At 41.1% G+C, this 25,432-nt stretch overlaps 1 protein-coding gene across 1 annotated transcript in view; it reads right to left on the bottom strand.

Annotated features, from left to right (window-relative positions):
- MYO6 (myosin VI) overlaps positions 1-25,432 on the bottom strand; it is a 155,508-nt gene that overhangs the window by 112,187 nt on the left and 17,889 nt on the right. The window contains exon 2 of the mRNA XM_040983657.1: positions 9,396-9,509. The gene's annotated coding sequence lies outside the window, so the exon portion shown is untranslated. The remainder of the gene's footprint in view (positions 1-9,395; positions 9,510-25,432) is intronic.

Here is a 25,432-nt window from a genome sequence, read left to right as displayed (position 1 = left end):
CCCTGGGCATATTTTTAACATCCGAAACTGCTATGCTTTTCAGATTTCCCATCATTTCCACCCTTTTCTTCTCCCTGAGAAGAATTATGTCCCCACAAAACTATGTCACGAAAAACAGCAAAACAACAAAAAAATTATTTATAAAATTCCAGAATTGTTAAGTGTAAGGAGTGTTCTCGGATATATTTGGTAGTTCAAGTGTAAACTGCTAAAAAAAAAAGAGAGAGAGAGAGAAAAGAAAAGAAGACAACGAAGAACAAAGAAAAAGAACTATGTTAACCCCTGGTATTCCAAATGCCCATAATAAAATATCTGAGTAAACACTGCTTGAATTCATTGTTACACAATCTGAGAATCTAGCAGTCTAGAAGTACAAGTCACAGAATGCTAAGGAATATTTTGACAGTATTTCTACTGCTTCAAATTGCTTATTGTTCTTTCTGAAAGCTTTATAATTTGATATTGTATAAGACTGGTAATCTTATTTTCTGCTCCTAGGTCTTCTATTATTTGATTTTTAAGTTTATTCAATTATTTTTTTTTAAAGATGTATTTATTTTTATTGGAAAAGTCAGATATACAGAGAGGAGGAGAGACAGAGAGGAAGATCACGTTCAGGGTGAGGACTTTAGCCGCTAGGCCACGCCACCAGGCCCTATTCAATTATTTTTATTTATTTGAAAGACAGGGTAAGAGAGGCAGAGAAAGACAGAGATCTGTCATGCACTAGTTCACTCCCCAGTGCCTGTTAACAGCCAAGACTAGACAAGGCAGAGGTCAGGCGCCAGAACTCCATCCAGGTTCACCCTCATGGGAGCAGGAACCCCAATACTTGAGCCATCATCAGATGTCTCCCAGGGTACACATTAGCAGGAAGCTGATGCCCTGATAGGGGATGCAGAAGTAGCAAGTTGTGGCTTAAACACCTGTCTCACAACCACCACCCCTACTACCACCTGATTATCCCTACATTCCATCTTTTAAATATCTTCCACCTAACTTTTGGACCATCCTCAACAATTTTATTCTTATAGTCACATTTTAAAATTCTCTCCATCTTCTGTTTCCTTATCTTTTTTTTTTTTATCCAATTGTGTCTCTTTCACAAAAAGCTTTTCCTTAACACAGCTAGTGTTCCTCTAAAATTCAGAAGTCACTAAAAAGCTAACAGCTCTACTTCAGTAGATCCAGTTTATCAACTTCCAGACTTTATTCTAGAGTAGCTGCACAGAGGGTAAGAGCTTGGCCTAGCAGGTAAGCCCTCACTACGGGGCCAAGAAGCCTGTGCCAGGCTAGCATTCCACATGGGCACTGTTTGAGCTCCAACTACTGGGTTTCTGAGCCAGCTCCCTATTACTGTGCGTGGGAAAACAGCAGCTGATGATGCACATTCTTGATCCCCTGACCTCACGTGGAAGACTTGGAATAATCTTCTGTCTCCTGGTTTTAGCCTATCCCAGCCCCAGTCACTGCAGCCATTTGGGGAGTGAACCAGCAGATAGAAGATTCTCTATCTCTATCTCTCACTTGACCTTTCAAATAAACAATTAAAAAAACAAAAAGACCTCACTGGGCTACCTCTGTAAAGAGTGTGTAGGTTCAAATTCGGCTCTGCTCCCAATTCCAGCTTCCTCATAACATGCACCCTTGGAGGAAGCTGGTGATGGTCCAAGTAGCTGTACCCCTACCACCATTGGAAAAATCCATGTAGAGATTCCAGGTGCCAGGTTTTGGCTCAGCGTAGCCTCAGCTAATTATGCGAATCTGGGAACCACTGGATATAATTAATCTCTCTGTCTCTGACGTTCTCTCTCTCTCTCTCTCTCTCTCTCTCTCCTTGCCAAACAAATAAAAGAAATAAACATTTAGACTAAATGGGCAATATTCAACATTTTTTGTCGGGGCTTCTCCAACTGTCAATATCTGTGGTTCTCCCGCTGATGAAGTTCATTTATGCTCTGGCTTCTGACGAAATGGTTGCAGACCCAGAGGCCTACCTGCTTCATACACAGCCTCATGGTCCACTCCCGTTTCTCACAGCTGAGCCTGCACCCTCACCTTCTTGTAGGAGCTAGACTGCCCGGCATTCTTCAGTTTCATTTTACTCTTTCTGCTTGTCTCGTCTGTGAAAACTGAAAACAGGTTCCTCTGCCTCATGCTGTCAGATAATATTGCTTTGACTTGCTGTCTAGCTTTAAAAGATTTGCTGAAACTTCTCATCTGCTATCACTATTTCTTCTCATCACTTTGATCTTACAAATTTATACTCCTTTCAGTTCGGCCCTGCCTCTGTAATGAAGTCCTAAGAGAGAAGACTCAAGAGAATGCAGACAATTCTACACATTTAACAGCAAGTCCAATGTTTAACAAAGAAAAACAAGACAGAATAATTTGCTGTTAATTATTTTTAACACTGCTTTGGGAATGTTTAATTAACCTCACTTGCCTCACAATTTCTCATTTGTCCTTTTAATAGTTCAAAAGTCACAATCCAATTATTTCTTTTAAAATGGATACTTAAAAATTTGCATACAGATACATTTCAAGGAAAGGAATTTTGTTCTCATGGACTTAACTTTAAAAAAAAAAAAGAGTTATTTAACTACTTGAAAAGGAAAGTTAGAGAGGCAAAAGGATCATCCATCCACAAGTGGCCAGGGCTGTATCAGACAGGAGCCAGGAACTTTTGTGGAGTCTCCCATGTGGATGGCAGGATCCCCAAGGGGTTGGGTAACCCTCTGCTGCTTTTCCCAGGACATTACCAAGGAGCTGGATCAGAAGCAGAGCAGCCAGGGCTTGAGCCAGCACATATAGGGGGTTTGTAAGATAACCAAATCTGTCCCAGAAATGAGTCTAAGAGAGACCCTACCAGCCAGTGGATTGTCCCATTCCACAATATGTGGAAGAGAGGAGCAGCCCTGAACAGCCATGTTCAGGGATTTTTAAGCATCAATCCTCCAATCAACTAAGAAACTAGTGGTACATGATACAAATTATTCAATCAACTAAGCTTGCATCACTGCAAAATACAAATTACCCAATCAACTGTAGCAGCATGGAACACAGGTACCCAATCAATTTAACCATCATGCACTTTAAATTGTCCAATCAGAAGTGCCAAATTCCGTTTAATATCAAACAGAACCAGGCAAACAGGTCTCTCCAATTCCATGTACAGAAACAAATTTGAAACAATCAGCTTACTACATGAGCTGAAAAAGAAATACAAGAGCTCATCCATGACTGAATTACTTTCTTGCAATAAGCACTTTCACTCCCTTTTCAATCTTTCTGAGAACTGAGGTTATGGCCAATGTTGGGTTATGGACACATCCCAGAAACGTTTCAGGAAATCCAGCCTTACTGTCGCCATTTTTGCTTGGTTGCCACAAGGCGTTATCAGTACTGCAGGTAGTGCCCTCAGTGTCAGCACTCGTACTCTAATTTTAATTATAAAATTTAAAAGACAGAACCAGTGTTGGCACAGCACCATAAACTACTGACTAGGAATCCCATATCTCATAGAGAAGTGCAAGTTCAAGTTCTATCTGCTCTGCTTCCAATCCTGCTTCTTGCTGGAAAACTGTGGGAAGCAGCAGATGATGGCTCAAGTGGCTGAACACCTACAACAAACATGGAGGTCTAGATGGGGTTCCGGGCCCCAGGCCTGGTCTGGCCAGCCCCAGCTGTAAGGCCAACTGAGGAATGGAGCAGTACATGAAGCACACCTGCTCATTCACTGTCTACCCACACACAGAGACATGCTTCTATCACTCTGCCTTTCAACAGGATGAAAATAAATATTTAAAACCTTTTCCAATAAATAAAACTAGAAATATGGAAAGACGATTAGTCCTGGGTATGGTCAAATCATTAGATTTTTTTAAATTTTAAAATATTAAAAGAAAACATGAGGTCATCAGCAGTTAGAATCCTAATTGGGAAGAAAACATTCCATATTGGAACGTCAAGTTTCAGTCTTAGCTCGACTCGCAATTCCAGCTTCCTGCTAATGCGCATTAATGTCGGAGACCCATCCTGACTTCTGGGCTCCTGGCTGGCCCGGATGCAGTTGCTGAGGGCACCTGGGAGAGCAAGCCAGTAGATGGAAGGGTTGTGTGTTTTTGTGTGTGTCTGTCTGTATATATGTATGTCTCTCCAATCTGCCTCCATCTCTCCACCTTTAAAATAATGAAAATGTAAAACAAAATGTTTCCCACAAATGCTCAATATATACAATAAAGAAACATAATCAAGGAAAGGCATCAGGTAGCCAGGCTGCCAGAACATTACTACTGCTCATCGCTCATCTAGGCATCCTACCTACAGGAAGGCAATCTCACAACCAACAGCACTTCTACTTTAGTTCAGTATTTGCAAATGTGATAACAAACGAAAAGCTTTGTGGCTGTATAAAAGCAGATGTAGAAATAAAAAAATGTGGGGGCTGGCACGGTAGGTTAAATTTCTGTCTGTGACAACAGCATCTCATATGGGCATTAATTCAAGTCCCAGCTGCTCAAGTTCCCATCCAGCTCCCTGCTTGTGCCCTGGGAAAGCAGCAGAGGATGGGTCAAGGCCTCGGGACGCTGCACCCGTGTGGGAGACCCTCAAGAAGCTCCTGGCTCCCAGCTTCAGATCGACTCAGCTCCAGCCATCACAGCCAATGAATCATCAGATGGAAGATCTCTTTCTCTCCTTTCTGTTAATCTGTATTGTCAATTACAATAAATAAACCTTTTAAAAAATGTAAGAAATCTTTAAAAGATTTATTTTTATTGAAAAGTCAGATTTACAGAGAGAAGGAGAGACAAAGATAAATATCTTCCATCTGGTGGTTAACTCCCTCAAGAGACTGCCACAACCAGAGCTGAGCTGATCTGCAGCCAGAAGCCAGGAGCTTCTTTGGGTCTCCCACATGGGAGCAGGGTCTCAAGGATTTGAGTCAACCACAATTGCTTTCCCAGGGCACAAGCAGGGAGGTGGAAGGGAAGTGGAGGAGCAGCAAGCATATGAACCAGTGCTATACAGAATCCTGGCGCATGCAAAGCAAGGACTTTAGCCTCTAGGCTACTGCATTGGGCCCTAAAAAATATAAAAAATTTAAGAGAATCTCTACCATGCTGAATGAGCCAAAGAGAAAACACCTTTATTATTCTGACACAATGAGAAAAATAAACATCTGAGAGCTTAATTTCTATGACAAAAAAAAAACAAACCATAATTTTCTCTTGTAGCAAATAACCATACTATCTATGGGGGACAGTTTGTTATTTTGTTAATAAGATAACTATATCACTCTCTGAGATAACTCATAATATCAGTAAAGCAAAATCTTTTCAAATGTGCAAGAATTCATGAAGTCACAAAATAAATTCACCTTAGTTCAGCTAGGGACTAGAACGAGTCATTACAACTGCGTTACAAATTTCTCAACCAAACATAAGACCCCAACGTTTTTACAATATGAATAATCAATAACCTGTGTCAGTATATTTGTTTCCAAATACATACAAAGTCAGCAAAGTGACTCATGCATATATGCAGAATAGAGCACACGAAGACAAGACTCCCTTCTGTGTATCAATCGGTTATCAAACAAAGTTTGTCAGTCTCTACACTTTCTTTAGTAAGCTTTGCTTTTCTTTTTTTAACCATTTGCACTGGTGAAAGATGTTGCCACAGGAAAATTTTGCATTTTAATATACATTGCTTTGGGTCAGCATTGTAGATTAAGCTATGATGTGTAATGACATCCCATATAAACACTGGTTTAAACTCAGACTGTTCCACAGCTAATTCTGATCCCTGCAAACGTGCTTGAGAAGGCAGCACACACAGACAGGGTACGCGTGCTGCTGCCACCCACACTGAGACCCAAAGGAAGTGCCAGGCTCCTAGATTCAGTATGGCTCAACTCCAAATGCTGCAGCCATTTGGGGAGTGAAACAACTGATAGAAAATCTTCGTCTCTCCTGTTCTCTCTTTCTGTAATTCTGCCTAACAAATAAATAAATAAATATATTTTGAAATATAGTATTAAATTCTTTATAAGAAAACTTAGGATGGCTACTGCCATGGCATCGAAGGCTAAGTTTCTGTCTGTGGTACCAGAATCCCATTAGTGTACCAGCTTGAGTCCCAGTTGCTCCACTTCTGTCTTCCTGCTAATGGCCTGGGAAAGCAGAAAAGGATAGCCCAAGTGCTTAGGCTCTTGCACCCACATGGGAGACCAAGAAGCTCCTGGCTTCCGGCTCTGAACTGACCCAGCTCAGCCACTGCAGCCCTTTGGAGAGCGAACCAGAGGATGGAAGATATCTCTCTCTCTCTCTCTCTCTCTCTCTCTCTCTTTCTCTCTGTCCTTCTCCCTGCTGTAACTCTGCCTGTCAAAATTAATTTTTTCTAATTTAGATTCTAAAACAAAATAATATACATTATTATACATCTAATTCATTGTTCAATAAAACATCCTAGTACTACCATGTATTCTGCTGAATGCCATTTTTGCTCAAAAGCAGCATTTTAAAATGTTCACCTTAAATGTCTCTACTTCTCAATTACTCAGATCCTCATGAGAGACCAAATTTGAAATAATTTTTTTTTCTTAAATAAGTGAAAAATCAAATTCTGCTTGATCAAGTACTGTTTATAAATGGGATAAAATATAAAAGAAAGGACTATAGCAAAATCTGTTTGACACTGAAGTTTCAAATTTTTTACCTTAAGGACAGCACATTCTATAAAGATTTTTAGCATAAGCCACCACAATCTTAATAACTTTCCATTACTTAATTAGGTTTCAGAAACTTTCTAGCACATGGAAATCATTATAACGTTATCACACAAATAAGATCAAAAAACACTAGTTATAACACTAGTTATTTAAAGCATGAAATCCCAACCAAGATAACCAATAAAAGATCAAAATAAGAACTTAAGGAGGCCAATGCTGTGCGGCATGGTGGGTAAAGCCACTGCCTGAGACCCTGGCATCCCACATGGCTGCTGCTTCACATCCCAGCTGCTCCCCTTCTGACCCAACTCCCTGTTAGCCTGGGAAAGCAGTAGAAAACAACACAAGTTGGCACAGTAGCCTAGTGGCTAAGTCCTCACCTTGCACATGCCAGGACCCTGTACCCATGTGAGAGACCCAAAAGAAATTCCTGACTCCTGGCTTCGGCTCAGCTCAGCTCTGGCCAGTGTGACTACTTGGGGAGTGAACAGCAGACGAAAGATCTTTCTTTCTCTCTCCCTCTCTCTCTCCTTCTCTCTATAAAATCTGCCTTTCCAATAAAAATAAATATATCTTTAAAACAGAAAGAAAAGGAAGAAAGGGAGGGAGGGAAGGAGGAAGGGAGGCAGGCAGGCAGGCAGGCAACCCAAGTCCTTGGGCCCCTGACATCCATGTAGGAGAAGAGGAAAAAGTTCCTGACTCCTGCTTCAACCTAGCCTGGTCCTGTTGTTGCAGCCATCTGGGACATAAACCAGGGGACAGATCTGTGTGTATGTGTGTCCCTCTCTCTCTCTCTTTCAAGCAAATACATATCTTTAAAATCAATTAATCATTTAGAGACTCCAGCCCAGCCTTCTTCAACCACTTTCTCAAGCCTGTTCTTACTGTATCTCACACACACACACACACACACACACACACACACACACACACATGCTTCTGACACAATTAAGATATATTCTTTTTTTTTTAAAGATTTATTTATTTTATTACAAAGTAAGATATACAGAGAGAGAGGAGAGACAGAGAGGAAGATCTTCCATCCGATGATTCACTCCCCAAGTGAGCGCATTGGTGATGCTATGCCGATCCGAAGCCAGGAACCAGGAACTTCTTCTGGGTCTCCCACACGGGTGCAGGGTCCCAAAGCCTTGGGCTGTCCTTGACTGCTCTCCCAGGCCACAAGCAGGAAGCTGGATGGGAAGTGGAGCTGCTGGGATTAGAACTGGCACCCATATGGGATCCTGGCACATTCAAGGCAAGGACTTAAGCCGCTAGGCCACGCCGCCGGGCCCAAGATATATTCTTATTAGTACTCTCAGTGAGCTTCCCATGCAGACACAAAGAGGAGGTGACAGTGCACCAAAGTTCATTTACAAAACTAACTGTATAATGCCCTGTGCACCCCAGAAATACCAACAGACAGCAGAAACACATTTCAGTCCTTTGTGATTATGCCATAAACATGAATTCAAATTCTCCATTTTTCTTATCCAATATTTTTTCAAAAAGTTTAGTAAAAATATTAGATATTTCCATTTTGTTGCATCTGAAAAAAATTTTCCTCCAGTCTAAATTATAAAAAGATCCTGTGTTTCTATTAAAATATTCTGTAATTATGAAATAATGGCCCTGCTTGCTGAACTTTTCCAATGTTATTAAAAGTAGTATCTGATAAAATAACTGATTTTTTTAAAGATTTACTTTATTTTTACTGGAAAGTCAGATATACAGAGAGGAGAGACAGAGAAGAAAATCTTCCATTGATGATTCACTCCCCAAGCAGTGGCAACAGCCAGAGCTGAGCCAATACGAAGCCGGGAGCCTGGAGCCTCTTCTGGGTCTCCAACATAGGTGCAGGTTCCCAAGGCTTTGGGCCGTCCTCAACTGCCTTCCCGGGCAACAAGCCAGGACCTGAATGGGAAGCCAGGCTGCCAGGATTAGAACCAGCATCCATATGGGATCCTGGCACATGTAAGGCAAGGACTTCAGCTGCTACATCATCGTGCGCAGCCCTAAAATTATTGATTTTAATAAATATTAAAATTCTAGTTTTTATAAATATTATACCACTGTATATAATTCTCTGATAAAATTCAAGTACCCTTAGAATAAGGCAGCAATGTGGGGGAAAATATTCAAAAAGCAAATTACCAAAGATTCTGCCTGGAGAGAGGGAGTACCTTAGCAGGAAATCACTGTTTTCTACAGTGCTAATGGAGTAAAATTTCTCCATGCAAAAATCATTGAAAGACTCCTAAAATCTCAGCTTAAAATCTCTCAAAGGCTCCCAAGTGCTTTTTTTTAAGATTTTAATTTTATTTTTATTGGAAAGCCAGATATACTGAGAGTAGGAGAGATAGAGAGGAAGAGCTTCCATCTGCAACAGCTAGAGCTGAGCCAATGCAAAGCCAGGAGCCAGGAGCTTCTTCCGGGTCTCCCACAGGGGGCAGGGTCCCAAGGATTTGGGCTGTCCTCGACTGCTTTCCTAGGCCACAGCAGGGAGCCGGATGGGAAGAGGGGCCACCGGGACATGAACCTGCACCCATGTGGGATCCTGGCAAGTGCAAGGTGAGGACTTTAGCCACTGGGCTACCACACCAGGCCCATCTCAAGTGTTTATAATAGTTTTTAAACATCTTTCTTTTATCCAGATCCTTACCTTAAAGAGAAATGTATCCAGATACAGTGAAGCTGTTCTGTGTAGCACAGGCTGGCGTCCTGAACTGAGATGCCAATCTGCTTCCTGCTCCTTCAGCAGCTCCTGTGGTGTGGTCTAGGAAGCAAAGCAAGACAATCATTTGATGAGAGCAGAAATCCTAAGCCGGGCACAAATTACGTCTCCTGTGACTCGGACAGCACTACCCCTCCACCCTCACACACACAGACCACACTAGCAAACACTGCCCAGGCTATCTCACACGTGTCCACAGGCTCTCTCCTCTCCCTAGGACTGTCACACTCGCTGTCTCGGAGGATTCTATCAACACCTGTTCTCTGAAGCTCAGGCCAATGTCCAAACCCGTGGGGAGAATGAATGGACCATTGACACCTCTGTATTTTTTTCTAACACAATATTATTCTGTAACTTTTTCTTATTATCAAATAGAATTCTCCACAAAATTCCCCACAAGGCTTACAGGAAAAAAAAAAAAAAGATTAAGGGGAAACCACTAAAAATACACATGACTTTATGTCAGAGTACTAACAGAACAGCAGCAGCAGCAGCTAGCAGCGTCCTCCTAACACAGAGCTGGGCAGACAACAGTGCTGGCCTAGGCGACCGAGCTCCTGCCGGCCACCCATCCAGGACATCTGAAGGAGTTTCAGCTCCAGGATTCAGCTTGGCCCACTCTTGGCTGTTATCAGCATTTGCAGAGAATCAGTCAAAAAGAAGCCCATTTTCCCTGTCTCTCCCTCCTTCTCTAATAAATAAGTAAAAGCTGTATTTTTCTACAGTAACAGTAATAAAACCATTTTGACCAAAATAAAAAATCTAAGAGAAAGCATTTTGCTTAGCCTTAGTGCTGAGACTTGCCTGCTTCCCACATGGGAGTGACAGAATTTTCCTGCTAGTTCCAGTTTCCAGCTAGTGCACAGTCCAAGAGGCAATGGTAATGGCTCAAGTAATTGGGTTCCTGCTGGCCACGTAAGAGACCTTGATTGAGTCTCCAACTCGCAGCTTCAGCTGGCCCAGGGGAACGAATTGGTGGAGCCTGCGGTGCTCCCTCTATGTCTACCTGTGTTTTCCAAAACAAAAAATCTAATTCAGACTTCTTTAATCAAGTTAGTAATACATAAGGATCACCTCTCTCTGCAGGTTCATTAGCGGGCTTAACTCTAACTCATCTAACACAACACACAGAGTTTTGGATTCAATGAGAACAATTGATTCCTGGCTAGACTGTCAAATAAACACAAATCAGAATAACCAAGGTCAGGAACAAAAACTGAAACTCATTATACATCCTACAGACATCAGGAAAAAAGGAGTATCTGTAGTAACCTTATTACGATAAGCTTGAAATTTGAACTTTTAGATAAAATAGAAAAATTCCTAGTAAGATAATTTGCCAGAATTAGCAAAAGGAGACAGAGAATAAGGTTTAGTCTATAAACCTTAAGAAACTGAATCTGTATTTAAAAGCCATTCTGAGGCTGGTGCTTTGCCACAGTGGGTTAAGCCTCCACTGGCAACACTGGTATCCCACATAATAGGAATGCGGCTCAAGTTCCTACTACTCTGCTTCTGGTGCAGCTTTTTGTTAACGTGCCTGGGAAGGCAGCGATGATGGTGCAAGCACCTGGACCCCTGCCACTCATGTGGGAGACGAGAACAGAGTTTCCTTGCTCCAGGGTTGACCTGATGCAGCCCTGGCTGTGACAGCCATTTAGGCTGCCAGTCAGTAGATTGAACATCTCTGTCTGTCTTGCTCTCCCCTATGTGAGATTGTTCTCCCTCTGTGGCCCATCTTCCCAGAAAATAAATCTTTAAAATCATAAAAAAGAGCCTTCTGCAATAGAAAACACAAGCACCAAATGACCTCACCAGCAACTTCTACCTAGTAACACTTATCTTACACGACTGGCATGCGAAAAGACCCCACAACTCATTCTAAGGACAGGGTAACACTGATAATGAAACAAGGAGTACATATACAGAAGTCTGAAACAAAATATTATAAATTCTATCTAAAAATGAACAAAAGTGTAATATATTCTAACAGAATTTGATTTATGAAAGATAAAAAACCTTGTTTTAACATTCACTCAACATTATTATGGATGACAAATAGTATGGAAAAATGCTGCATATTACCACAATGAGGTACCAAACTATAGCTATTGGAAAGTCTATAATTTTTACTTTCAAGATTTATTTGTTTATTTGAAAGACAAAAATAATTTAGAGAGATAGAAAGAGATTTTCCATCCTCTAGTCTACGCTCCAAAGGGCCACAATGAAGGGGACTGGGCAGGCCAACGCCCAGGTGTAAAAACATCTGGTCTCCAAGCACATGGGCCAGCTGCTGCTGCTTTCACAGGTGCACAGCAGAAAGCTACATTAGAAGTGGAGTGCCTAGGATAGACTGACGGCAGTCTGTGTCCACGCGTGGAGTGCCTGGGATGGACTGACAGCAGTCTGTGTCCACGCGTGGAGCGCCTGGGATGTCGGACTGACGGCAGTCTGTGTCCACGCGTGGAGTGCCTGGGATGGACTGACGGCAGTCTGTGTCCACCCGTGGAGTGCCTGGGATGTCGGACTGACAGCAGTCTGTGTCCACGCGTGGAGTGCCTGGGATAGACTGACGGCAGTCTGTGTCCACCCGTGGAGTGCCTGGGATGTCGGACTGACAGCAGTCTGTGTCCATGCCACAAAGCTAACACTAAGGCAGACAATACTACGCAATGGCAAAGATGGTAAACAACTGGAACTCACACACTGCTTACCCTCCTGGAAACCTCATCACTATCTTCTGACATTTGTGAATATTTATAAATTTACTACATGTGAATATTTTTAGCAGCTTCCTTGATAGCTCTAGACTGAAAACAATTTCAATATCCATCAACAGAAGGACCAACAAGCAAACATTCACAAAATGGAAAGCAAGTTAGTAGGAAACAGTATTGAACTGCTGATAAACACAATGAATCTTAAAAGCACAATGCTAAGTAAAAGAACGTTAGAAACTAGCATTTAAGACTCCATTTACATGAAAGAGTAAGAGTGTAAGAGTCCATTTACATGAAATTCTGGAAGAGGCATGGGCAGGCATTTGGTGCACTGGTTAAAATACCACAGTGAGGTAGTGGAACAGCACAGTAGCCTAGTGGCTAAAGTCCTCCCATTGCAATGTGTCAGGATCCATTGGGGTGCCAGTTCATATCCTGGCTGCTCCACTTCCCCTTCAGCTCCCTGCTTGTGGCCTGGGAAAGTAGTCAAGGACAGCCAAAAGCCTTGGGACCCTGCACTCATGTGGGAGACCCGGAAAAAGCTCCTGGCTCCTGGCTCCACACTGGCTCAGTTCCAACCACTGTCACCACTTGGGGAATGAACTAGTAGACGGAAGATCTTTGTCTCTCCTATCTGTAACTCTGTCTTGCATATAAAAATAAAATATATTTTTAACAAAAAATTAACCAATGAGATTGTTTTCATGACCTCAGAATCTGCATTAACTTAAAAGTGTACCCAAATAACACTAACTACAAAAGAAAGGGTATATAATGCTGAAAAATGACAATCCTCTCCCCAAAATCATGGTCCTCAGGATTTCCAACTTTTTACTGGTTTATACACTGCTACAATTTTCTTCTTTAATATGAAAAACTTTACTACACTGTGCTTTAGAAGATTAACCTGGGGAAAAAAATTACACACAAAACAATGCCAAATACTGATTAACTGAATTTGTTCTGCTATTGACCCAGTGAAAGAAAAAACTGCGTTTACACATATCTTTTTCTCCTTTTTCCTGAATTATGAGAGTCTGGCATATAATTAATATTCAATAAGATATTCTTGATAACTGAAAAAATTAAAATTGTTATTTACTTACCAAAATATTATACATAAAATAAACTCTTATCTACAGAACAAATAAAGGTTTACTTCATACTGAACCATAATAAATTACCAAAGGAATTCCTCATACCATTAAATTTGTCATTCCTCTATCAACTGCAAACATTAACAAATTAAACAAGAATTTTCAATGGGTCTATAATAAAAATTTCAAATTACAGCAACATTCCTCAGTTAACAGGAGACTGGTACTATACTCACATGTTTTAACTCTTTTTCTTTGTAAATTTCCCTTTCACACTGCTCTGTTTACTTCCCCGTCTATGGACTGCAGGATTTCTCAGTGTGACTCTAGGACATTCCTAATTCCAGCTTTCACTCTGCCTCTCTTCTCTGTGCCCACCAGTCCTGGTTATCTCAAACGTCCCTCCCATCCACAGTCTCTCCTGCTCAAAATTCTCCATAGTTGGGATCTTTTTGTAATCTATACAAAAGTCCTTCTGTCAGGATGCTCCTGAAAGTAAACTATGATAAACAAAATCTAGATTCAAATTTCTCCCCTCAATTCCTTGAACTTGAAGGATGGCTTCTGATTTCTCCCTAAAATATAACTTCCATTTTCACTTCCCTTCACTTCAGAGATTAAATAAGTCATGCAACTACTTCAATGTCAATGTTAAATTTTCAAGATTTTCAGTAATACTAGAAAACACACAGTGACCATTAAGTGGTGGTCACTTGTAGATGTTATTAGAAGGAGCCTTAGATTTTTTGTCAAATTGTCTATTTGACTGCTTAGACACAGCCCAAGCCTTGTCTATGAAGGGATATGTTTCAGTATTATTAAAGTAAACAGGACATTTAAAACAATGACATCAAAAGAGATATCAGATGTCATCTTTGAGGTGTAACTGACCTTTCTGTGAAATATTTCAACATTAAAATAAAGACCTTCATCTTGTAAACTACCATCATGCTACAGCAAGAGATGGAGAGGAATGCAAAGGACCCCAAGTAATCAAGTGTACTCCAATGTCCTCATTTCCCAAGTTGAAGTACTGGTTCACTGAATTCAACCATCTGATCCAAGCAATATTCCCTACTTGAAATCAAAACAAGACTTAGTGCCTGCAGACTTTTCCCAAAGAACAGAGAAAATTAAAGCTTCAGTGTAAAACTAGAGGTACTATGGGAAAAGAGAGAATGAAAAGCTATCTGGTGATATCAAAGACTACCACTTCTTTTGTGAAAAGCTAAATCTGCAACAAGTGGATTTTAGAGAAGTCTATGAAGATAGAATACTTGGTTAAACAAGCTATCTATTTTCAGCTTAAGAGATAATCCACACAAAATTCAGAGATACCAGGCAAGGAAACAGGGACAGATGGAAAACAGGCTTAAAAGCGAAAAGGGAAAGGAGAGAAAAGAAACTTGAATCCAGGGATGGGATATCACAGCAACGATGAAAAAAAATACAGCAACCAGAGCAAGACGCAAGTGAGGAAAACACTGTGCCACTTAGCAGACTAAATGCACTGCAGGCCAGGAGGAAATAAGAGAATGGTAATAACCGCTGTATCAAAAGACTGGAGCATAATTTTTTCTTTCTGTTTTTCCTCTTAACTGGCTACAGAGAAAGGGTTTTTGTCTGTTTCATTTTTTGCTTTACAAACAAAATTCTGTGGAAGCAGCAGTAATGATCATCCTGAATGTGAAGTTAAAAAATGTAACAGAAACCAAGATAAATGTAAGACCTAAAGTGATTTTAAATGGATGCAAACTAATGTATTTACTGAACAGTAATTGTCATTCAACTCATCACCAAATTCCAGCAACATGGCCAGGACAAATTCAGATTTAAATGCGAAAGAAAATGTGTTCCATGACAATTCCACTCAGCCCAACGGCTGTGAAAACCATTCCGCAGCCTTTATCCTGCCTGCACTGTTCAAAACCTGCCTCACTTCAATATCTGGAGTTAGGTTACTCTGAATAATTAGTCTCACCCTGGACTAAAGCACAGGTCTTCATCTGTCCATGTGCAGTTTAGATGACACTCCGCCCCCCCCCGCATCTTTTGTCTTACCTTATCGTAGAGACAGTTTCTCCAAGTGATATGAGAGGAAACATATGCAACATTGAAAACCCAGACAACCGAGCCACCATATCACTAATAGGGATCCACATGTCAACTCCATGTAGGATACAACAGCACTGGAACATTACCACTTTAACTAAACATCGGGGATCAAATTCTTCAAAGGTATCCTCTGCACTTTGTGTTCTGTGCACAGAGCACATTAATGAGTCACCAATCCATGCATTCACTTGGCATTCCTCCTATCAGAAAGGCATCTCCTTTGCTCCTCATGCGTAACATTTCTACTTATTACTTTTCAAAAACCAAAGAACCTTGTCCTGCTTATCTATAAATGGCCAGCATCTAATACAGAACATCATACATGGGGAATTAGTAAATACTTGCTAATCGAACGGATGATGAGTAAATACCATATTTAGGAAGAACTGCTAAATAAAGCAATATGTTTATCCAGAACCTGCCTAATAGTTCCCAAGGAAACAATTTTTAGTTCATCTCTACAAATTTTCAGATCCTTACTTTGTCTCTATAAGTAACAAAATATTCACAATACACTCAAGTGGCATTTTTACATCTCATATGTGAAGCTATTTTGACAATGATATTTGCCAAAACCCAAAAATGTTCATGAATACAATATGTAATTTCTACAATAAAACTGACACATTATAATAAAATATCAAACGATGAAATATCTTCATCTCTTAAAACATTTAAATATGCTGACTTACGAATCCATGTTATTTTACAAAAGCATTTTTTAAGCAAGAATCAAATTAGCAAACCAGCTCAGATGATAGCAGGCATAATTAGAGAAATGACTGGTTTATCCTCTAGCTTTCTTTTGAGGCATTTTTTTTCCTCTGAGGGAAATATTAAAATGTGCTATAATTTAATTTTCTAAGGCTGTCTTTTTATTTATATGCACTAAGTGACTACAAAAACTAAATACTGTGGAACAATTAAAACTGCTTTTTAATATAACAATTCTCAAAACACAAAATGTACTATACTGTATAGTATTTATAAAGTGCTTAGACTTCACCCAGTGTGTCATACTCATAAAAGAACAGAGACCAGACAGGCCAGCTTTACGGCATAACATGTTAAGCTGCTACCTATGATACTAGCATCCCACATGGACTCAAGTACTTCCTATTCACTTCCCAGCTAAGGGGCTGAAGAAGCAGTGGGAAGATGATCCAAACCGCCAGGCTCCTGTACCCACATGGGAGATGGGATGCAGCTCCTTGCAGCTCTGGTCTGGGGCCCAGCCATGGCGCCTGCAGCCATCAGCAGAGTGAACCACCAACTGGCAGATCATTCATCTCTCTAATGCTGCCTTTTCTTCAGCAGGGAGAAAATGGAGACAGGAAAACACCAGCAAACATGATATTTATATCAAAGGTACCTATTTTTAAATTTGGCTGGGTTTTTACAATCATTTTCATTTTATGCAACATCACTACCTCAGTTTGCTTACAGATTAAGGAGTTGCTAAAAAAAAACCCACAGATACACATACAAAATACTTCACTATGTAAAAACCTAAACCCTCAAGAGTATTTGAATTTTAATTGACTCACAACTTGTTTACTTGCCACACTACTTTAAAATTTAATCTTATTTCTCCATTTACCTAAAATATTAAATATGACATTTTGGTTTCACATTCTATCAAACAAAATACGTTCCACAGGAATTGAAAATTTTCCACAAGGCCTTGGCCTTAAAATCATTTGACTATGGAAACTGAAGAGCAAAAACAGCCCTGCACTATTTCCTCTGCATTACAGATGGAATCAAATAAAACTAAGATGAACCAAGGGAAGGGAGTTGCTTGTTTCCTCATGCAAAATTACACACTCCGCTGTTTTAAATCTGTTAAACAGGCTAAGCTTTACAACAGCCACCATGTCTTTGAAAAGAACGATGTAAATAACGAAGACACAAAGCGCTATTTTGTATATTTTTATCATATTTGGATATCTTCTCTTACAAGAAATGTTAATGTAATTAAGAAAATGAGATACTAGGGCAAGAATTTGGCACAGTGGCTTTCAGACATCACCTGGGCACATCTCATGTCAGAGTGCCTGGTTCAAGTTCTGGCTATCCACTACCACCTGCAAGTGTATACCCTTGGGGGCAGCCGGGGGGACGGCTCAAGTCCATGAGCTCCTAACCACCTGGGAGACTGACACTGAGTTCAAGGCTCCTGACCTTGGCCGGGCCCAGCTCGGGCTGCTGCACACCTCTGTGCCTTTCTGGGTCTATGCGTCTCGGTACGTCTGTCTCTCTGCCTTTGCAATTAAAAAAAAAAAAAAGAAGAAGAAGAAGAAGAGGGGAAAAAAAGAAAATTTTCAAAATGAATCACCAATATTTCTGGGTTTTGAAAGATCTACTTATTTAAAAGGCAGATACGGTGAGAGCAAGAACTGTCCCTTGTTTCACTGTGTGAAAGGCTGCAATAGTCAGGCCTAGGACAGACCAAGCCAGAGGCCAGGAACTCCGTCTGGGCCTCCCGCGTAGGAGGCAGGCACTCAAGTACTTGAACCATCACCTGCTGCTTCCCACACACACAATCAGGGAGCTGGATCAGAAAAGGAGTAGGTAGCACTTGAGATATGCTGAACACTGGTTCAAGCTAATGTGTCACAATACCCACCCCAATACTTTGAAAAACTTTACATGACAGAATATTACTTTTTTCATACATCACAGTGAATCAAAACTTAAATGTAAAAAGAAAACAAAAAAATAAAACAAACCTAAAAAGCTACAACACAGTAAGTACTGTGAACCAATACTTCCTAGATAACCCCAGATATTTAACAAACGCCCCATGACTAAGAAGAAAAAAGCTACAAATGATCTAATGCCTATTGGTACAGACAATGGCTCAGTGCACTACACTATCTCTACATTTCAGAGTCATGTAGCAATTAAAAATATGTGGATTTTCATCTTTCACCATGGACATAAAGACTGTTACCTGAAAAACACACCAAAAAAGCTGTAAAACACTTCACACTGGGACCAGCGGCATGGCCTAGCAGCTAACGTCCTCGCCTTGAACATGCCCGGGATCCCATGTGGGCGCCAGTTCTAATCCCGGCAGCTCTGCTTCCCATCCAGCTTCCTGCTTGTGGCCTGGGAAAGCAGTTGAGGACAGCCCAACGCCTTGGGACCCTGCACCATGTGGGAGACCCAGAAGAGGTTCCTGGCTCCCGGCTTCGGATCGGCACAGCATCGCCCATTGCGCTCACTTGGGGAGTGAATCATCAGACAGAAGATCTTCCTCTCTGTCTCTCTCCTCTCTGTATATCTGACTTTGTAATAAAAATAAATTAATTAATTAAAAAAAAAACACTTCACACTACACAAGTTCACTCTCATTAAAACAATTTTTTAATTAAACTTACAAATTTCTAAAGGCCTAAAAATATAAACAATAGTAAAAAAAAAATAATAATAAGAGCCCAGCATTATGGCACAGCAAGTGAAGCTACCACATGAGATGCCCACAAGCCTTCCTGGAGTGTGGCTTCTTCTCAGGACTCAGCTTCCAACCTAACACATCCCGGCTGGCAAAAGGTGTGGGTACTTGGGTCTCTCAATCAGGCTGGAGACCCAGATTCATTCGGGATCCCGATTTCAGCCCGGAGAGGAGTCAACAGCAGGTCGAGCATTTCTCTCCCTCTCTTTCTCTGCCTTTCAAGTATATTTAAAAAAAAAAAAAAACAGAAATGTTTAAAAAGAAGTTACAAGTATGAAACTGTCAGTCCTGCCTATATTCTACACAGAAAAGAGCAAACCGAATGTGGCCGAGGAGGAAAGTCAACAGCTGCATTACTGAGGCTTGTTGTTGGTCACAAAGAATGCACCCATTTTATTAGCTGATTCATTCAAAACAAATACAATGAAAAAGTAATATATAACTCACAAAGATGCATCATGTTTTAATGAAAAAAAAATGTAAACACTGAAAAAAAACCCTTCTCTATTAACATTCCTAAAGTCAGGGTTCTCCTCTCTTGGTGGTAAGAAATAGGACAACAATTAAATATGAGATAAAAATAAATTTTTCTAGTGTTTTCGTTTGGTGTAGCAGACTAGGATGACTGCATCAGAGTGACAGGGGTTGAGTCCTCACTCTGCTCGCCTCCACTCTGACTCTAGTTCCCTATGAAGGCACGCTCCAGAGGGCAACAGGAAATGACTCAAGTCATTGACCTGCTGTCATTCATGTCAAGAGAGCTAGATTACACTGCAGATTTGGCCTGGCCCGGCCCAGCCCAGCTGTTGGCAGCATTTGAGAGAGAAACTACACATGGGTCCCTTTTTGGGTTCTCTGTTTACCTCTTAAACATTTTTTTTTAATTTAACATTTTAGAATTTTCCAGCCATACTCCAAAAGAAACTGCAGAAAAATTAGAGAATTTTTAAAACTGGGCTGGGGGGACTTGACTGCTCTACTTCCGATCCAGCTCCCTGCTAACGACTGAAAACAGCAGCACATCAAGGCCCACGTTTTCTGACCCTGCCCACACATGGGAGACACAGATGCAGCTCCAAGCTCCTGGTTTGAGCTAGGCCCAGACTAGGTGATGTTGTGATCTGGAGAAGTAGAGGACAAAAGGTCTCTCTCTCTCTCTCTCTCTCTTTCTTACTCTCTCTTTCTCTCTGCCTGTTTCTTTCAAATAAACAAAATAAAAATCTAACAACCACAAAATGAAAAAAGCACCTATGAGCAGAGTATACCATTTATCTGCTTAGGCAAAAGGAAGAATTAATCAAGTCTTTAAAACAAATCAGATTAACACATTGTCACTTCTTATTTCTAAGTGAAGACAAGAATGTTTTTTGTAAGATTTATCTATTTCCATTGGAAAGTCAGATATACAGAGAGGTGGAGAGACAGAAAGGAAGATCTTCCATCCAAAGATTCACTTCTGAAGAGGCTACAACAGCCAGACTTGAGCTGATTTGAAGCCAGGAGCCCGGAGATTCTCCCACACAGGTGCAGGGTCCCAAGGCTTTGAGCCATCTTCAACTGCTTTCCCAGGCCATGAGCAGGGAGCTGGATGGGAAGCAGGCTGCTGGGACACAAATCAGCACCTATATGGGATCCCAGCAATCACAAGGCAAGGACTTCAGCCACTATGCTTTCACACCAGGCCCAGAAGACAAATCACTGAATTCAGCTTTCTTTTAATGTTTCTGCTCTAACCATGTTCACTGCACAAAGAAACAGAGGTCATATATTTTTTCATGTGGCAGGCATCCCCTTTCAGAGTGTCACCTCATGTCTCAGCCCCTCTGCTTCCAATTCAGCTTCCTAGCAACACACCAGATGATGGCCCATGTGCTGCAGCCCTGCCACTCATGCAGATCAGGATTTAGATTTGGAACTAGCCAGCCATGGCTGCTGCAGGCACTGCTAAATGAACAAGTAAAAAAGAAGACTGGTGCATTCTCTCCCTCCACCCCCACTCCACCACTCTTACAAACAAACACATCTTTTAAAAAGGTTTTCACATACACAAATAATCTCATTTTGCCCCGTCCAAAATCCTTCAAAATTCTTAAGAACTAGTTCTTGGGAGTTGGGTTCCTGCAAAGCCAGCATCCCACACTGCCACTGATTCAAATCACTGCTGCTCCTCTTTCAATCCAGCTAATATTCCTGGGTGCTCGGGTCCCTGCATCCATAGGGAGACCTGAAAGAAGCTCCTGGCTCTTGGCTTCGGTACGTCACAGCTCCAGCTGTTGCACCCATTTGGGCAATGAATTCGCAGACGGATGTGTTCTCATTCTCTCTCTCTCTCTCTCTCTCTCTCTCTCTCTCTCTCACTCTCTCCCCCACCCCCACCCACCCACTCTCTCCCCCACCCCCACCCACCCACTCTCTCCTTCTTTCTCTGTAGTGCTCAGCCTTGCAGATGAATAAGTATTTTTAAATCTTTATCTTCAGAAAAAAAATTAATTTTGGGGAGAAACATTTTAGCGATTGTTGCCTCATTTCCCCCAAGAAACGCTATGACTAATTTCTTTCCAGTTATAGTCTAAGTGTCTTGATTCATTAAGCCCTTAACTATCCTAATCTCACCAATTATGAGCTGGCACAAAATTTATACCTGTATTTGAAGAAAACAATTTTAAGAGATATAAATCATTTATAATATTATTTATCATACATCTTGTCTAAAAAGAGACTGATTTTTTTTTTGATTAGGTAGCATTACAGAAGAACTACATAGTTACAGAGATCATCTATCTGTTGGTTCACTCCCAAAATGGCCACAACAGCCATTTGGGAGTGTTCAGGTTAAAGCTAGGAGCCAGGAGCTTCCTGCAGGTCTCCCATGTGGGTGCAGGGACCCTTCAACTACTTTCCCAGGTGCATCAGCAGTAAGCTGGACTGAAAGTACAACAGCTGGGTGGATGTCTGTAGATGGAAGATACTTTTATTGTCCACCTCTCTCTCTGACTCCACCTCTCAAATAAATAAATATATCTTTTAAAAAAATGAGTAGGATGGAATCTTAAAGCCATGATATGCTACAAATTCCATGAAAATAAAACAAAACATCAGTATGATCTACACAATAAGATTCAAACTCCCTTCTAAATATTACTACTTATTCTCATTGGGAAAATGTTAGCCAATGCCATTACAAAGTCATTTTTCTTTCCTTTGTAAGAGTAGCACCATGAATTTGTGACACAAGTTATATTCCCTCAAACAAGTGCATTGCTAAACTGAGCAGACATTAAAACTGGGAGCCTGTAACAACAACAAACCTCAAAACAAACAAGTGAATAATGCTCAAGCCTTGAATAGCGCAAGTGGAAACGGGGAGGATCCTTTTACAGGTCATATACACCTCCTGACCTGTACTTGGCAATCTGCTCCCAAACTGAACAGATAAGCAGTACAGCTCTCAAAGCAGGAGACTGGTCTTTGGCAAAGCAGACATCCACTCAGGTACTGTAACGTCACGCATGGCCTCAGGCAAGGCAAAGTAGGTCTGCAACCTGAGAGGGTATATTTCTAATCTGGAGCATTGCCAATGTGTCTCATTCAATGCATCCATGGACAAGAGCCAGGATGGCAATCCCCCCACCAACACCCGTCCCAGAAGGCACCGCGGCAGGGCCTCCCGTAAGTGTCCCAGAGCCAGAGCTGACCTCCAAGCTCTCCTCTGAGCCACTATTAGCCACAGATGAATTCACCCAGTCCAGTTATTAGGCATACTCTAACCTACAAGTCACAATAAAGCAACTACAAATTACAAGCCTAAGTCCTGGGAGGATCGTATTTACTGGAGAAAACTCAAGGGTCCACAGGGACACAAATAAGCACTGCAAAGAGAAGAACTTCTTTACAACACATGAGTGATAATATAAAACTATAATCTTGTATGCATACAGTAATCTCACATTTAAACTTTAGAAATATTTTGATCTTTTTGAATTTGAGAGATGGAGACAGACAAAGCCGTCTGCTGACCCATACGTCAAATGTCCACCACAGGCAGAAGCAAAATTAGGGAGCTGTAACTCAACCAAGGTGGCAGGGACCTAACGCAAGCCATCACCAGCAGCTCCAAGCAAAAGTTGGAACCAGGGCCAGAACCAGGATCAAGCCCAGGGACTTCAATAAAAGACATGCATATCTTTTTTTTTTTTTAGATTTTTATTTATTTTATTTGAAAGGCAGATTTACAGAGAAAAGGAGAGACAGAGACAAATATCTTCCATCCACTGGTTCACTTCCCAAATGGCTGCAAAGGCCAAAGTTCCACCAATCCAAAGCTTCTTCTGAATCTCCCAGGCAGGTGCAGGGTATCAAGGCTTTTGGCTGTCCTCTACTACTTTCCCAGGCCACAAGCAGAGAGCCGGATGGGAAGTGGAGTAGCTGACACATGAAATGCTGGCCATACAGGATCCTGGTGTATGCAAGGATATAGCCACCAGGCCATCACACCAGGCTCCAAAACATGGGCATCCTAATTGCGTCCTTAACCCTTAGGTCCAATGCTTGTCCCTTGCTAAGCTTTTAGGTATGATTCCACAATGACAATGGTAAGGGATTAAAAGCCAAGCGATGCAGGTAGGACTTTGTGATGTCACTGTTTGAAACACCTGTATCCCATATGGAAGTAGGTAGGATTCAGTTCCACTCATCTGCCTTTCCCTGATTTTCTTTACTGAAAAAAAGAATCTCTAAAAATTTATGATAAAATTTAACTATCAGGTCCAGCACGATAGCCTAGTGGCTAAAGTACTCACCTTGCATGAGCCAGGATCCCATATGGGCGCCGGTTCTAATCCCAGCAGCTCCACTTCCCATCCAACTCCTTGCATGTGGCCTGGGAAAGCAGTCGAGGATGGCACAAAGCCTTGGGACCCTGCACCCACATGGGAGACCCGGAAGAGGCTCCTGGCTCCTGGCTTTCGGTCGGCACAGCACGGGCCGTTGCAGTCACTTGGGGAGTGAATCATTGGACAGAAGATCTTTCTCTCTCTCTCCCTCTCTCTGTATATCTGACTTTCCAATAAAAATAAATCTTTAAAAAAATTAAAAAGTAAACAGTTTACAAACTATTCAGCAATTCATCCCGTTTTAGCACTATGTAGAGTCTGTTCTTTCTTACATCTTTCCGCTATCGTGTTCTCACAGCAAGCACAGAACCACCTCTCTGACGTATACACACGACAGGACATTTTTAATGTCCACCTCCCAATAGAAAAACAAGTTTAGTGATGGTGGCACTGTGCCTATATTGCCAAAAATAATTCAAGTCTATAACTTGTCAAGAAGTAGTAAGTCAAGCATGTTAAACCTTACTAATGATTATAATTTAAAAATGCCTAATTTGCTATCAGATTTGGAGGCATTCAATTAAGTTCACAATATCACTCATATGTAAATAGGTTACCCTACCAGAATATGAAATTTCAGATTGCTAACATTCTCATTCTCATCATGCACCAATATCACTAGTATGTGCACCAACTATACTATCTCAGTTTTAATGGAGTATGTCCCATGGCAATTAACCTGTTTTTAAGTTACTATCGAAACCACAAATAGATAACTTTATATACTAGTTCTATCTTATTTATGGTTTTACTTTCATGGCTTCATTCAGTCAATCATGGTCCAAAAACAGTAATTGGAAAACTTCAGAAACAATTTGTAAGTCTTAAACTGCAGAATCTTCAGTGTAGCATAATGAAATCTTACATTGTTGTCTAGCCTAAGATGTGAATCATTTCCCCACTACATATTCCCACTGTACATGGTACCTATCCAGAAGTTACTCAGGAGCTGGCTGCAAGTTATCAGATAGACCATCACACATTCTATCACAGTGCTGCATTCAAGTAGCCCTTACTTTACTTAATAACAGCCCCAACATACGGAGCCTGGTGTGGTCGCTTAGTGGTTAAGGTCCTTGGCTTGCACACTCTAGGATCCCACATGGGTGCTAGTTGTAATCCCGGCAGCCCCATTTCCCACCCAGCAACCTGCTTGTGACCTGGGAAAGCAGTCAAGGACGGCCCAAATCCTTGGAATCCTGCTTCTGCGTGGGAGACCAGGAAGAGGCTCTGGGCTAGGCTCATCTCCAGCCATTGCAACCACCTGAGGAGTGAATCATCTATGGAAGATCACATCTCTAACTCTCCTCCTCTCAACATTTCATGCATCCACTGAGGGCCGTGGAAGACACCTTGCTCAGATAAGAGAGAGTATTGGTCACTTTCCTACCTCATGGAATCAATTAAAAAAAATTTTTTGGATATCAAATAAATATACCTAAAGATCACATTCTCTGTATAGGAAAGAACAATATACTTTAATAATCAGCATACTAACTGAAATTTTAACTTCACCAAACTTTAGCACTTCACTAAAGGCCCAAATATTGCCTACCAAATTGGAAAAGCAAAGTAATGTATGACATTTCTCAATATTCTGTCTCTTCAATCAAAAACACCATTTTATAACTTTATCCATCTATACCTGAGCAAGGCCCTAACTCTCTTTATGGATAAT

The sequence above is a fragment of the Ochotona curzoniae genome, unplaced genomic scaffold (assembly GCF_017591425.1).
Source record: "Ochotona curzoniae isolate NIBS_2020 unplaced genomic scaffold, NIBS_Ocur_1.0 contig_3819, whole genome shotgun sequence".
In the NCBI taxonomy this organism is placed as follows: domain Eukaryota; kingdom Metazoa; phylum Chordata; class Mammalia; order Lagomorpha; family Ochotonidae; genus Ochotona; species Ochotona curzoniae.
Note: the sequence above shows the minus strand (reverse complement) of the source record. Positions and strands in the feature narration are given on the sequence as shown.